Source organism: Staurois parvus, unplaced genomic scaffold, assembly GCF_062004578.1.
Source record: "Staurois parvus isolate SC_StPar_1 unplaced genomic scaffold, SC_StPar_1.0 ptg001548l, whole genome shotgun sequence".
NCBI lineage: Eukaryota > Metazoa > Chordata > Amphibia > Anura > Ranidae > Staurois > Staurois parvus.
In genome coordinates this window covers 10,852-26,051 of record NW_028319344.1, presented here as the reverse complement: position 1 = coordinate 26,051, position 15,200 = coordinate 10,852, and the positions used below count along the sequence as shown (strand labels likewise).

Here is a 15,200-nt window from a genome sequence, read left to right as displayed (position 1 = left end):
AGTATATTAACATAAAAAAGAAGATAGAGGAAGAAAAAAAGTTATGAGTGCATGAGATACATAAATGATAAAACAGATTGAGTGATACAGCTATCAACAATATATGTCAGCCATTCTTTACCGGGGATGTTGTCAATCATGCAATAAATGTCTACAATCCTTCCATGACTCCCATTTTTTATCGTATAAGTGCATCTTATCCAGTAGTGTATAATAAATACGTTCCATAAGCATTACAGTGTCAATTCTGTGTAAAACAGAGTCCAAGGGTACAGCATTAGACCGCCAATGCAGGGCAATGGACCACAAAGTGGCAATACATAATGTATGTAGCAATCTCAGAGTGGCATCAGAGACCCCTGGGATATGAACCCCCAATAAACAGGTCTGTATAGACAACTGTATCGGGTTGCCCGATAGTGAGGTAGCCACCTCAGATATCTTACGCCAGATCAAAGATATGTTTGGGCAATCCCAAAACATATGGACCAAAGTACCTGTGCGGCCACAGCCCCGGAAACATAAAGGGGATGTTTGTGGGAACATTGTATGTAGTCTGGACGGAGTATAATACCATCTGGTTAAAACTTTAAGGGCCGTCTCGCGAACCGAAAGAGATCTAGAGCTCTTGCATATATTATCCACCATGGAGTCCCAATCCTCATCCGAAAAAGTGATACCACAATCCTCCTCCCACCTCTGCCTGTACATAGGAGGAGCATGAAAAAGACAGATCAAAAATTGGTGATAAAGATCTGAAATAAGACCCCTACCTCTAGGAGAGTCACGGCTGACACGCTCAAAAAAAGAGATCGGAGAAGACGGGGTAAGGCCAAAGTGCGCATTAAAAAAGTGCCTAATCTGTCTATAACGAAGGTACTCACGAAGAGGAACATCAAATAGCACGCGCAGCATATCGAAGGTAATATAAGATCCTCCTCTTTGGAAATCGGACAATCTGATAAAGGATCGATCATACCACCAACGAAACATGTGAGGGGAAGAAAAGGCTACAACAAAAGTAGGATCACCAAAAAATGAAACACCTGGGGGAATATGAGAGACTAAACTCAGCTTAGCCTTGTATTTGGACCAAAGTGTCAGTGAGTGGGTCACTATAGAGTTATGAAAAGTAAGCGATCGGGGGGAGATTTTAGACCATAAAATTCCCGGTAAATAAAAAGGACGTATCGACTGAGACTCAAACTTAATCCATGGGATTTGAGAGTTAATAGTAGCCCATTGTGATAATTGCGCAAAACGAGCCGAGAGGTAATATAGCCAAAAGTTGGGAAGACCAAGACCTCCCGTCCGTTGTGAGCGATATAAAATGGATGAGGCAAAACGTGGATGCTTATTTCCCCAAATAAAATTGTTAATAATCCGCTGAAAATGATCCAAAAACGTTTTTGAAACCGGAACTGGAAGTGCTCTTCCATGGCAACATGGCGACACCTCCGGCCATGTCAGGAGGCAGGGTGGGGTAACGTGTCAAAGAGTAGTACAACCATGAATTAATGGGCGCAATTAGGAGGGTCCAATGACCCTTGTTATACCTTAACCCGTACAGTTATCAATGCAAGGCATACAAAATATTCAGTATTGCAAAAATAGCACAGCAACAACCACAGAAATACACAACCTGACAATGTAAAAAATAGAGAGCAAAATCCCTGGGTCCCAAATCTTAGTAAAGTCATAAAAAAACAATAGACCAAACCAAAGACTATCAAGACAATGAGTATTAGGCAAGTGAGAGTGGACACGTCAACCCGGTTCTTGTCTGACTCTCCTTCTATCCCTCCGTGGGGAAGGGGTATGCCAAATGGGAGAAATACGAGGGGTGGAGGGTGGACGTTGAGGTGATGGGGCATCCGCCAAGCCCAATTTGGCCAAGATTGCTCTACCTTCGGGAGGGGATGTAGCGATATATGTGCTCCCATTGTGTGGAACTATCAGCTTAAAAGGGAAGCCCCACTTGTAGCGGATACGAGCTGAGAACAGGGCAGTTGTAACTTCTTTCATCTTTCTACGTTTCTCCAACGTGGCCGGGGAAACATCAGGATAGATTTGTAAAACCGAGCCCTCAAAGGAGATTGTTGGAGTATTGCGAGCAGCTCTGAGGATTTCTTCCTTGGTCAGAAAATCCTTCATGCACAAGACAATATCCCTAGGCGGCTTGTCAGCAGGAGGTTTAGGGCGTAGGGCTCTGTGGATGCGGTCACAAGCAAAAGATCCAGGGTCACGATCTGGGAGGAGTGACTTGAACAATTTGGTTATAATTAATGAAAGATCTGACATAGACTCCGGGATTCCCCTGATTCGCAGATTATTCCTGCGATTGCGATTGTCAAGATCCTCGACCTGCGCCTGCAGTTGTGAAAAGGCCGTTTGTAAATGATCATGCTCTCTGGAAAGTTCACCATAGGCCAGGCTAAGTTCATCGTGTTTGGTTTCCAAGCGGTCTGTCCTAGAGCCCAGCGTGGCTATTTCCTGAGAGAGAACATTAGTGCTTTTATGCAATTCTGATTGAAATTTGGCAGCTAGTTTGGCGTACATAGATTCCAAGCAGGACTCCAAGTCCCCTTTTGTGAGATGCTGTGTATTTTCGCTGACTAAGGTCGATAAGGGAGCGGTGGTATCCCGTGGGATCGGACAGGGATGCTTGCTCTGTATTGACTGGAGACATGCCGCAAATCTCGTGAGCCTTTAGTAGGTATGTTGTGAGGGACTTCTGAGCTTGTCCCTTTTTTTTCTTGGTGGACGGCATACAAGTAATCTCCCGGGGGTGATCAACTGAAAATTGGAAAGTGAGTGAAGATTATAACCCCAGGGGACCTATAGCGCCCAAAATAGGTTCAGGGTTGTAGTTACATGGATGCTGTCAGATCCATATGCGATAACATTATATTGTAAAAATATTCAGCAAGCCTTGAGAGGGTAGATAGAACATAAGTCGCAGCAATCCTGCAAAAAATTCACGTTGGAGCAAGATGATGGCATTGGATCCCAACTCAGGACATGAGAGGGACGGATGGGAAGCAGGAAGCAGAGGACCTCCAATTCTGAGCACAGGGCCCCGCAGGGAGACACCCTCTGGGGCAGTATCAAGGCCCCAGTAGGCCTCTGAGCACAGTAAGGGCCACAGTCACAGAGGATGGTGGATTCTGGGGCTATTAATATGTGGCCCACTCCCCAAAGCACTGTGGGGAGATCATAGTGACAGGATGCCGCCTGTACCCCCCACTCACTGTGTCCAGGTGAAAGGAGGCCTCTGGCAGAAGGTGTAGGCCGCAACCGTCGCCGCCGCCGCGGGGAGCAGCAATACACAGCGGCGTCCCTCTCCCAGCCTCTGTGATACAGAGGATGCTGCAGACGTCCTCGGATGATCCCCCACAGCACGGATGGCAGCGGATGTGGATGGAAAACGCCGGAGCCCCGGCCCGCGCGGCCGCACTAGGCCGCGGATGTCCGCCGCCACGAGGGGCGGAAATGTCGCCCGGAATCCACCTCCCAGGTATCCGGAATGACACCAGGGCCCTCCTCTGCTCCACTGTGATCCGCTGCAGCACGGATGGCAGCGGATTCCGAAAATCGGCGCCGGAGCTCCGGATTATGCGTCCGCTCCGGTCGCCATCTTGGACACGCCCCGGGTTCTTTGAATTTGACCGGATGCCTCAAGGTTTGTGCAACTCTCCAGCCACCTTTCAAAGGCTGATGGAGAAGACGGTGGGTGACATGAATTTAATTGAAGTACTGGTATACTTGGACGACATCATTGTGTTCGGGAAGACCCTGGAGGAACATGAGGAGAGATTGGAGAAGGTGCTCAAGAGACTTCATGATGAGGGACTGAAGTTGTCTTTGGAGAAGTGCCAGTTTTACCAACCCTCGGTCAATTACCTGGGTCATATCGTATCTGCCGATGGAGTGGCCACTGACCCCAAGAAGCTGGAAGCTGTCACCTCATGGCCGAGGCCCACAAATGTCACAGAGCTCAGATCTTTCCTGGGCTTTTGCTCCTATTATCGCAGATTCGTCCAGGGCTTCGCTCGGATAGCCCGCCCACTCAATGAACTGCTCAGAAACGAAGAAGACAATGATGATGCAGATCTTTCTAGACCTGCGAAGCCAGCAGTGGGACCCAGGAGGCCTAGGGAATCTATTCAAGGACAATGGACAACCCAGTGTGAAGAGGCCTTTGAACGGCTGAAAAAGAGTCTAACCACCGCCCCAATCCTGGCCTATGCAGACCCAGCTAAGCCGTACGAATTGCATGTGGATGCAAGTAGAGATGGGTTAGGGGGAGTCCTCTATCAAGAACAGAATGGATGCTTGCGACCTGTCGCCTATGTGAGCCGGGGTTTGGCGTCCGCTGAGAAGAACTACCCCACCCACAAGCTTGAATTCTTGGCCTTGAAGTGGGCAGTAGTGGACAAACTTCGAGATTACCTATATGGAGCAGAATTCGTGATAAAAACAGATAATAACCCCCTCACATACATTCTCACTACAGCTAAGCTGGATGCTACTGGCCACAGGTGGTTAGCTGCCTTATCGGAGTTCACTTTCAGCCTCAGTTATTGGCCAGGGATTGGGAATAGGGATGCAGATGCCTTATCCCGAAGACCTCACTGTTCCAAGGATTCCCCAGAAGAGTGGACTCAGGTGCCCTCTGAAGGGGTACGAGCCTTATGCCAAGGAGTGGAACACCGAACAAGAGGTGGGTCCAGGGCAGAAGACATTGGGATTTCGGCGTCTGGCGTTCCCAGGTGTTATTGCAATGTCACCCAGGTTGGGGGTGAAGGCCTGCCCAAGCTTTCCAGGAAGGATCTGCGAAGAGATCAGTTGGAAGACCCCCTCTGCGGCCTAGTATTGAAGGCTTTAGAAAGCAAAAGCCCTGATTTGCTTCTTACATCGTCAAGGGAGGCCCGGCGGCTACATCGTGAGTGGGATCGGCTACAGTTACGCCACGGAGTGGTCTACCGAAGGGGCCCCTCTGATGATCCTGAAGAGAAATGGCAGCTATTTTTGCCCGCAAAACACAGAGAAACGGTGCTGACTGCTCTCCATGATGACCATGGCCATCTGGGACCAGAAAGAACCTTTTGTTTGGTAAGAGACCGCTTCTACTGGCCCTGCATGCGGACAGAAGTTGAAAGTTACTGTCACTCCTGCATCCGATGTATTCAGAGGAAGACTCTGCCTCAACGAGCTGCCCCAATGGGCCACCTTCAAAGTCAGGGACCCATGGAATTGGTGTGCATTGACTTCCTGTGCCTGGAGTCGGATCAGAGTGGACAGGGAAATATCCTAGTAGTGACTGACCATTTTACTAGGTATGCCCAGGCTTTTCCTGCTAGAGATCAGTTAGCATCAACTGTGGCAAAGATTTTAGTAGAAAGGTTCTTTGTGCATTACGGACTACCACAACGTATCCGCTCAGACCAAGGGAGAGATTTCGAGAGCAATCTCATCAAGAGACTCTTGAGTCTACTAGGCATCCAAAAGTCGAGGACTACTCCATACCATCCTCAGGGAGATCCTCAGCCAGAGAGATTCAATCGTACCCTCCTGAATATGCTCGGGACTTTGACTTCAGTGCAAAAGCAACACTGGAGTAAGCATGTAGCAGCCATCGTACATGCCTACAATAGCACTGCCAATGACGCTACAGGATACTCTCCTTACCGGCTGATGTTCGGCCGGGAAGCCCGACTGCCAGTAGACTTGGCTTTTGGAACCTCTGTAGACCATACCTCTGCAGCTTCCCATAGAGGATATGTGAACCGCCTAAGGAAAAGCCTGAAGATTGCTTATGAGAAGGCTCAAGCCACCTCAGACGCCAGGGGACAGAGAAACAAAGAGAACTTTGATCTCAGAGTGCGAGTACAGGACTTACAATCTGGAGACAGAGTCTTACTGAGAAATCTGGGTATCCCTGGAAAACACAAGTTGGCGGATAGGTGGCGATCAGAGCCCTATGTCATGTGCAAACAATTGCCTGGATTGCCAGTTTACCAGATTCGACCGGAAAAGGGTGTTGGCCGACTCAAAACCTGGCACCGCAACCACCTTTTGCCTTTGTCAGATGCAGTCCGTCTACCATCACAATCTGATCCACAGTCTACCCCCTCAACTTCTCAGAGGACTAGACCTGTGACCAGGTCACAAACCACACCACCTCCTGCAGATGAAGAGGACAGTGAGAGTGAGGAGGTAGGGACAGATTTGCTGTGGCCATCTGACATTTCCGAACCCACCATTCCTTCTTCCACTGGAGTGACTGACGTAGTTCTTCTTAGGCCAGAGGCTCCTGAATTTGTGCCTCAGGCCCAACCTGCAGAAGACTTGCAAGAACCTGAAGACTGGTGGTCCATTGTTGATGAGGGCAAAGATGTGGAGGAAGCTGAACTGGGAGAGACAGAGAGCATCGAGCAAGAAGCGAGGGTTGATGAGTCAGTAGTGTCAGAACCAACATCGGAAGCAAAGCCAGAACCATTGCTAGAGCCCAGAGAACAGAGAGAGCGTAGAGTTATTCAACCCCCAAAGAGACTGACATATGATGTGTTGGGTGAAAACTCTGAGGAAGTAGTACATGCTTCTCAAAGGAATCGCGTGACGCCTGGTTCTCCTACAGCAGTTTCGGTAGAGAACAGCCCCAACTCACCCCCTGGCACATCTGGTTGGGCCATTCCCATTAGTGTGGCCTATGGGCAGGACAACCCTCACTCTGCTACATGGTGGGAGGTTCCTCTGCCAGATTCTTATGCAAGTGTGAATAATTTAATTTCCTGTGTGTACTAACTTTGCTTTTTCTCCGCGTGTATATAAAAAGCATGTAACAGGTTGCTTTTACTGCTGTCTTTGGAGGACCAAAGCTTCTCTGGTGGGGGGAGTGTGTAGCAGGCTCCTTGTACAAGAGGATTCAGAAGGAATCACATGTTCAGCAGTCAGTCCTTCCTCTCTCTCCCCTATTTGTAAAACCTGGGCATTCTGCCAAGTTCATGACTCATCCACTACACAGCAAAGAACGCTGGGAGGGGGAGGAAGCAGGAAGTGAAGGGGAGAGGGGAGATACACGAGGCTGGAGAAAAGACAGGGACATGTGGAGCCCGTCCAAGCAGAGGAGGAGGCACTACAGCACTCAGTGCGGATAGAGGGACCCTGCTGTGTGTTCAGAGTCTGATGAGCTGTCCCCCTGGAGAGAGTAAGACACACCATTTACACTTTGCATATAGACTGGGACATCCGCACCCCACTGCTGGGATCTCACCCATCCGGGGCCCTGTGCAAGCCACAGATCCCTCTGCCTGCTTTGCCCCTCACCACCAGTGTAATTGAGACTGTCTACCCTGGGGACTGACACATACTGGGAGATTGCATCCTGCGACTGCCCCTGGTCTTGGGGTGCTTTGTGTTGCGTTCAGACACTGAGGTTGGACCCTCTCAGCCCAGAAACCTAGTAAAATTGGATGTAACCCACACCAGCTGAAACTCCAAAGAAGCCTTCAGCTGCTATTTACTTCATTGTAAGGACTAAACGTGCACCAACTAGAGCTCCACCGTTACAAGGACTAGAGTGGGGGAATCTGGCTTAGTAGCCTTATTAGAGGTACCTCTTTATTGCATTCTGTTCTGACTCTGAGGTGATTTTTGGCTAACGCCCCTCAGAAGCAGAATCATACACCGGTGTGGGTAATACATTTCATTGATAGAGTATAAGTAAGTTTATTTGTTTGATATCAGTTGTATTCTGCTTAAAGTGCAACTCTGCCATCAGGAGATTTTTGGCTGTGAAGCCCTCTAGTGGCAGACCAAATTTACTGCATTGCATAAAAGAAGAAAAGTAAGTTTTGAAGTTGAAAGGGGAACCCCACCCCTCTACACTGCATTTCATTCTCCATAAAATTGTTCTTGTTTCATTTAACCCTGTGTCAGCAAATTTCTTGGCGGGGTATTTGCTATTCATTACCAGTTGTGCCAGAGGGATTGGGTTTGCTTAGGGTTGGATCTATTGAGCGCAGGACCCATAATATATTCCAGCTTGTCCCAAGGGGCAGTGATATATCTACAACACATGATACATTAGTATGATAGACTGTGGTAAGAATGCTCCTTACGCTTGTGATCATTGGGAAGAATTCCCCCATATATATAGATAAAAGGATCAATGGTGTCAGTGAGAACTTATCTGAGAAACAGAAATTGCTCACTGGCCAAGGAACCCCAAGAAACCTCTGATGGAACCCTGGCTGAGAAACGTGGCTCTAGATAGATAGAGCCACTAACTAATGATTAAGATATCCTCTTGGTATGCATTCATTTTGCATTGTATGATTGATGTATTGTCCTATACCATTTCGTCTTGTATGACTGTTTACAATTTGGCCCGTCTGCGAAACGGGAAGCAACATGTCATGTCTATGTTTTGACTGTGATCTATGGCTGTACATGCTCTAAATGCTTTTTTGTCTTCTCTTATAACAATAAAGTATTTTTGGAACAAAAAAAAAAAAATATCCTGACACATATAGGAACCTGACAAGGATGACATATTTTGATGACTAAGTAAAGCCTAAGTTTGTTTTTATTATTATCACTGATCTCTATGTTTTCCCTCCTCTGTTTTTTTGTTTTTTTTCTTTTTATCCTTTTTCCTTTCCACTTCCCTTCTCTATTGTACACTAATGTTACATGGTTAAGTATAGCTCTGAGAGAAATATGGAGTATACACTCCCCGGCCACTTTAATAGGTACACCTATTCAATTGCTTGGTAACACAAATTGCTAATCAGCCAATCACGACAGCAACTCAATGCATTAAGGCATCTAGACGTGGTGAAGATAACTTGCTGAATTTAAACCGAGCATCAGAATGAGGAAGAAAGGGGATTTAAGTGACTTTGAACATGGCATGGTTGATGCCAGACGAGCTGTATTTCAAAAACTGTTGATCTACTGGAATTTTCACGTACAACCATCTCTAGGGTTTACAGAGAATGATCCGAAAAAGAGAAAATATCCAGTGTGCGGCAGTTATGTGGATGAAAATGCCTTGTTGATGTCAAAGGAGAATGGGTAGACTGGTTCAAGATGATAGAAAGGCAACAGTAACTCATGGCAATATGGACCAAAATAAATTTTGCAATGTATGACTTGATCTTATAAACATATGGTTTTCATATAATCTACCGTATTTTCCGGCATATAAAATGACTTTTTATACTTGAAAACATACCCCAAAAATCAGGGGTCATCTTATACGTGGGGTATACAGTGTGAACCTTTAGTTCGTTTGGGCCAAGCTGGCTCAAAACAAATGTCCCTAATCTGTCAACCCGCTGGATGTGCGGTAATACTGTATGTACGGTAGCTTCGGCTACATACAGTATACCGCGCTGAGCCAATCACGGCAAGCGATGTATTTTATTAATGAACACAAAGCCTGCTCGGATTGGCAGAGGTTGTGACATCATCAGCCCACCTCTGTGACTCAGCTAATCCAAGCAGGCTTTGAATTAATTAATATAATACATCGCTCACTGTAATTGGCTCAGCGTACATTCTGTATGTATATTGTATGTAGCCAAAGCTAACATACACACAGTATTACCGCACATCCAGCGGGCTGATATTTTAGTGGGTGTATTTAAACAAAATGGCTGTTAGACAAGACCCCATCATGGCTCCAGCAAGAAGAAGGAAATATGAAGCCAGTTTCAAACTGAAAGTTGAAAACTTTGCCAAGGAACATAATAACTGTGCTGCTGATGTCAGAGGATGAACATGATGAGGATTTTGAAAGATTTTAGGTACCGGTAAGTCATAACCATTTTAATTTAAATTATTTAAATCAAATCTGATGTTTTAAAATGATGTTGCCTCGGAAGGGGGGTAGTCTTAGGGTCCATGTACACGGTGCATTTGGAAAACACTTCTGAACGATGGAAAATGACTGCTGGAAAACGAAAGTTAAAAAACTTCTGTTTAGCTGTGTTTGCATACCGCATTTATGAGCGTTTGCATTTAGAAGCGTTTTTTAAAGATAACCTCAGGAGACCTTCTAAAATGCCCAGAATGCACTGAAAAACAGTAAAAAATTAACTATTTCAGACATTTTGTGAGAAATAGAGAGAGCAGAAGCAGAGAGAGCAGTATGTTTTGAGATGACCTGTCTTTTCTGGTTGTATTCACTATGGATCCCATCATGAGCATAATGCGGCACGTTCTACCATTTTTTCCTTCATGCAAAACCTGGAACTGACTGCGCTGGTGTAATAGGTCCATGAATACATGGAAAACGCTTTGCATTCAGTTCTGCTGATGAAAAAAGGCTCTGGACAGCATCTGGATATGGAACAGTTAAAAAACTCTTCTAAACGCAAATGCTTCTAAACGCGGTTAACCGCTTTTACAGCATTTACAAGCATTTGGCGTTTGAAACGTTGGTAAAATCTACTCCTGAACACAAGTTTGGTGCGTTCAAAAAAAGTCTGTAAACTCAACTGCCTGTAAACAACTAAGTGTACATGGACACAGGGGAGGACTGAGCATTTGGAAACTCGGGCACTGCCCAAGGGCCCGGGGGTCAGTACGGGGCCCCGGTACCTTTTTCATAGGCTTTTTTGAGTTTGGGCAAGGACACAGGGGCCCCATGTTCCCCTATTGCCCAGGGGCCCCATGAGTTGTCAGTCCGCCCCTGCATGGACACATAGGAAAGCATTAGGGAGAGTTCAGGGGCTGCTGAAAAAAACACAGAACAGCTCCTGAATGCCAGCTTGACAGCTGCTGTGTACAAGAGCTCTAACTGAGCTGCTGATGTCAGAGGATGAACATGATGAGGATTTTGAAGGATTTTAAGTACCGGTAAGTCATAACCATTTTAATTAAAATTATTTCAATCAAATCTGATGTTTTTAAATGGTGTTGCCTTGGAAGAGGGGTAGTCTTATAAGGCGAGTATAGCCGACAACCTATGTTTTAACTGGAAAATTAGGGGGTCGTCTTATACGCTGGCAAATTTGGTACTGTTTCTGCTGTCATTTAACACTTTGTTGCATTCTGAACATTGCTATCTGCACTTCCCGTTCCCATGCCACCTTCCTCACCCTCCTCCTTCTTCTATCCGCTGGGGACATCTCCCCGAACCCTGGCCCCTCACCACCTCACCCCCCCCAGGGACCCCCCTGCTCCCGCCAGCCGCCGCAGCCCCCTCGACCTCATACCTGTACCCCTCCTCCCCGCATCCATCTCCCTTCTCAGTTGCACTCCTGAACGCCCGCTCGGTTTGCAACAAGCTTACCGCCATCCATGACCTCCCCTGCGGCACTCACCCGTGGAGGTCTCATATGGACCCATTCACCCAGACTGAGCAGTCGCAGAGGTGGTGGTGTCGGCTTGCTCCTATCACCGCTGAGCACCTTCCAGGTCCTCCCTAACCCCCCCCTCTCTATCCTTCTCCTCCTTCGAGACTCACTGCATCCGGCTCTTCTCCCCCACTCCCCTAAGGATCGCAGTGATCTACAGGCCTCCTGGATCCATACCCCGCTTCCTGGATGACTTCGCCGCCTGGCTTCCCTTCTTCCTCTCCTTTGAGCTACCGACCATCATCCTTGGGGACTTCAATATCCCCATCAACGACAACAACCCGGCTACTTCCCAACTCCTCCACCTAACCTGCTCCTTCACGCTCACACAGTACGCTCAATCCTCCACCCACATCGATGGGAACACCCTGGACCTCGTCTTCTCCCACCTCTGAACCCTCAACCAGATCACTAACACCCCCTTCCCTCTCTCCGACCACCACCTCCTCACGTTCTCCATCTCCCCTTCCCCTAACCCCCCCCCCCCAAGGCGCCAAACCATCTCCAGCCGCAACCTCCACAACCTGAACCCGGCCCGGCACTCGGCACTCGGCTGCCGACCGCCTACACGACAGCATTCTTCCACTGTCATGTCCTGACCTAGCCACCACCACATACAACGACTCCCTGTCAGCTGCCCTAGACTCTCTGGCACCCCTAACCACATGCAACATCAAACCTAGACCGCTTCAACCATGGCAGAATGACCATACTAAATGCCTCAAACGTCGCATTCGCGCGCTGGCGAGACTATGGCGCAAAACCAGGTCCCCTCGTGCGTTCTCCCTCTACAAATCTGCCTTCCTCACTTACACCTCCTCCCTCCATGCCGCCAAGCAGGCCTACTTCGTAAACCTGATCAACACCCTCTCCACCTGCCCTCGCCGACTTTTCTCCACCTTCAACTCCCTGATCGCTCCCCCCCCTCCTCCACTCAGTACCTCACTCACCGCCCACGAGATTGCCACCCATTTTCCCAACAAGATTGATGCAATCCGTAAGGACATAGTCAACTTGCAATCTACCTCCCCACCTAGCCTCCACCCCCATCACCCCCTCATCTTTCCTCTGACCTCGCAACCGCACTGCTCCCCACCACACCCAAGGCCCCGCTTACCGTAACCCCCCAGCACTGTACTCCTTCAGCCCTGCTACCACTGAGGAAGTCACCAGGGTCTTCTCAGAAGCCCGCCTCACTACGTGCCCCCTGGACTCTATCCCTCTCATCTCCTCCAGTCACCCCCCTCCTCCCTCATCAGCTCCCTCACCCACATCTTCAATCTCTCCCTCTCTACTGGCGCATTCCCCTCCCCCCCTAAAGCATGCGCACATCACCCCCATACTCAAAAAGCCCTCCCTGGACCCCACAGACCCAAACAACCTTAGACCCATCTCCCTGCTGCCACTCACTTCCAAGCTCCTTGAGCGCTTAGTCTACGATCGCCTGAGCGCCCACCTAACTGACAACAACCTCCTTGACCCACTATAGTCCGGCTTCCGTCCCCAACACTCCACCGAAACCGCCCTCCTCAAAATCACTAACGACCTACTAACCGCCAAAGCCAAAGGCGACTACTCTGTCGTCCTTCTCCTGGACCTCTCCGCGGCCTTCGACACAGTTGACCACCCCCTCCTTAATAAACTACTCTCCCTTGGCATCAGAGACAGCGCTCTCTTCTGGTTCTCCTCCTATCTATCCCAACGCTTCTTCAGCGTTTCCTACAACGGTGCCACCTCCCCTCCCCCTCTCTGTTGGGGTCCCCCAAGGCTCTGTCCTCGGACCCCTTCTCTTCTCCATCTACACCTCCTCCCTTGGCAAACTCCACAGCACCTGAGCCTGCCACGCACAAAATTCACCTGCATGTGTGTGCTAATGCATTGCAGTGGACACTGTTCTCACATTTTATATGAATTAATGTTATTTATGGGTTTATAAATTGTTTTATGTTATTCACGATTGTATTTTGAATTTTCACTTTAGTGTGTTACACATGTGTATTTAAGTGGTTTGACACAGAGCACTTAACACTGATTCTATATGTTTCCCAGGATCTGGGATATAGTTGTGGTTTATTCACTATATATATATTTTGTGTTTATTTGTCACTGTATGATTGACCTATTGTGATTTGGTCCTGATTATATGGTTTGTTCACGGTATAAATAAGGGAAAGATTTTGAAAAGCGCTACACCAATCATTTATATCTTTATGTTTTTCACTTTGGGTAACGGGTGCAGGTGTTAGCAGCTTTTTTCAGTATATTAGGGTTGAGCACAGGAGGTTTCCCCCTTATGTATATGCTCAGCTAAAATGATTGCAAATGCTTTACAATGGCAACCAAAACCTGACAGACATGGAAGAAAGCGAAAAACTACCATTCGAATGGATAGAAGAATAGCCAAAATGGCAAGGACTCAGCCAACAATCAGCTCCAGGAAGATCAAAGAAGGTCTAAAGTTACCTGTGAGTACTGTTACAATTAGAAGACGCCTATGTGAAGCCAAGCTATCTGCAAGAAGCCCCCGCAAAGTCCCACTGTTGAAAAAAAAGACATGTGCTGAAGAGGAGGAAAGCAAAATCTTCAAACATTTTTCAGTTTATATAGTGAATGTTTGAGTTTGTAAAGAAGAATACAAACACTGCTATTTTTTTGAACAGTCTAATATTTACTTTTCTTCAATTTTTTTAGAGGAACAACACAAATTTGATATATTTTTCTTCATGTTTTGATTTGGAATAGAATGTGTAGTGTTCCCAATGCATTTGTGTGTATGGAAATAAAAGCTATTAGAAGGATTTTGAGCTTTATTCACTTTTTTCAACACACTGCTATTATTTTGAACACAAATGTATATATATATATATATGTCCCATGCATTTACAGAGTTGAATGAAATCTTACTGTGGTCCAGTAGCAGGTGATCTTTTCTTTGGCGTTGTGTTATTATTCTGTCTTGATTGTCCTGCACGTAGCAGTATCTTTTCAGTATAATCCACTTTTACATTAACACTGCATGTTTTAACAGGTGCAAGGGTGTATTGATGGCCAAGACGGCATATGTGGTTAAGCATGTAACATATAGCATATGGTTTTCTGCTGTGTTTAGGGCTGTGTGTGCCATGTGCACAGCTGTCACTACACCCCCCCACTTCCAGTGTCCGGCTGAAAGACCTTGGGACTATTTATAATTTGAGACACACCCCCTCGGTAAGGCCAAGCAGAAGAAAACTGTATACACTTCGGACTGGTATATACTCACACAGTGACACACTATACAAAACACAAGTGTATACAAACCACCGAATAGACATCTGCTTTCAGAAATGACTGCACATTAACTTATTCCCATTACATTGTGAACACAGATAACAAAAGTCAATATAGAATACTTACACTAGTATGTAGATGTAAAAACTACTGTACCTGGAGGTAAAAAAAAACCTCTCCTAGAGATTTGTGCACATATATCACATTTTATCATTACCTGTGACACTTCTTCACCTGACTTTATGGAGTCAGAAGAGGAATTACGGAAGATTGGAAGGCGGCTGGAGAAGAGGATCGGTGAACAGAATATGGTGAGTGGAGCTACGCTGTTATTTAGATGTTTGAAATGTAGGCTGAACTCAAGAGGAGGAATACTACACGGAATACTTATAGTGTTGATCTTAATATATCACATTAGCAGGTGGCCTGCAATATTAGTAAAACTGATACGTAGAATGCAGTGTACATAAAGGGTTGATTAATAAAACTAGATAGAAAGATGTGGTGTGCATAGCAGCCAGTCACTTTTTAAGGCTTCATTGTCCCTGAGCAGGCGAGAGA

The 15,200-nt window shown here is 46.9% G+C and overlaps 1 long non-coding RNA gene across 2 annotated transcripts in view; it reads right to left on the bottom strand.

The window, feature by feature from the left end:
* LOC149435310 (uncharacterized) overlaps positions 1 to 14,983 on the bottom strand; it is a 28,688-nt gene extending 13,705 nt beyond the window's left edge. The window contains exons 1-2 of one of the 2 annotated variants that reach the window (XR_016308516.1): positions 14,857 to 14,983; positions 13,833 to 13,906 (exon numbers count right to left, since the gene is read on the bottom strand). This is a non-coding gene — a long non-coding RNA (uncharacterized LOC149435310). Of the gene's footprint in view, positions 1 to 13,832; positions 13,907 to 14,273; positions 14,461 to 14,856 lie in introns of those variants that run through there. The other variant, XR_016308517.1, reaches the window with a different exon arrangement.
* Positions 14,984 to 15,200: the final 217 nt, after the last annotated feature.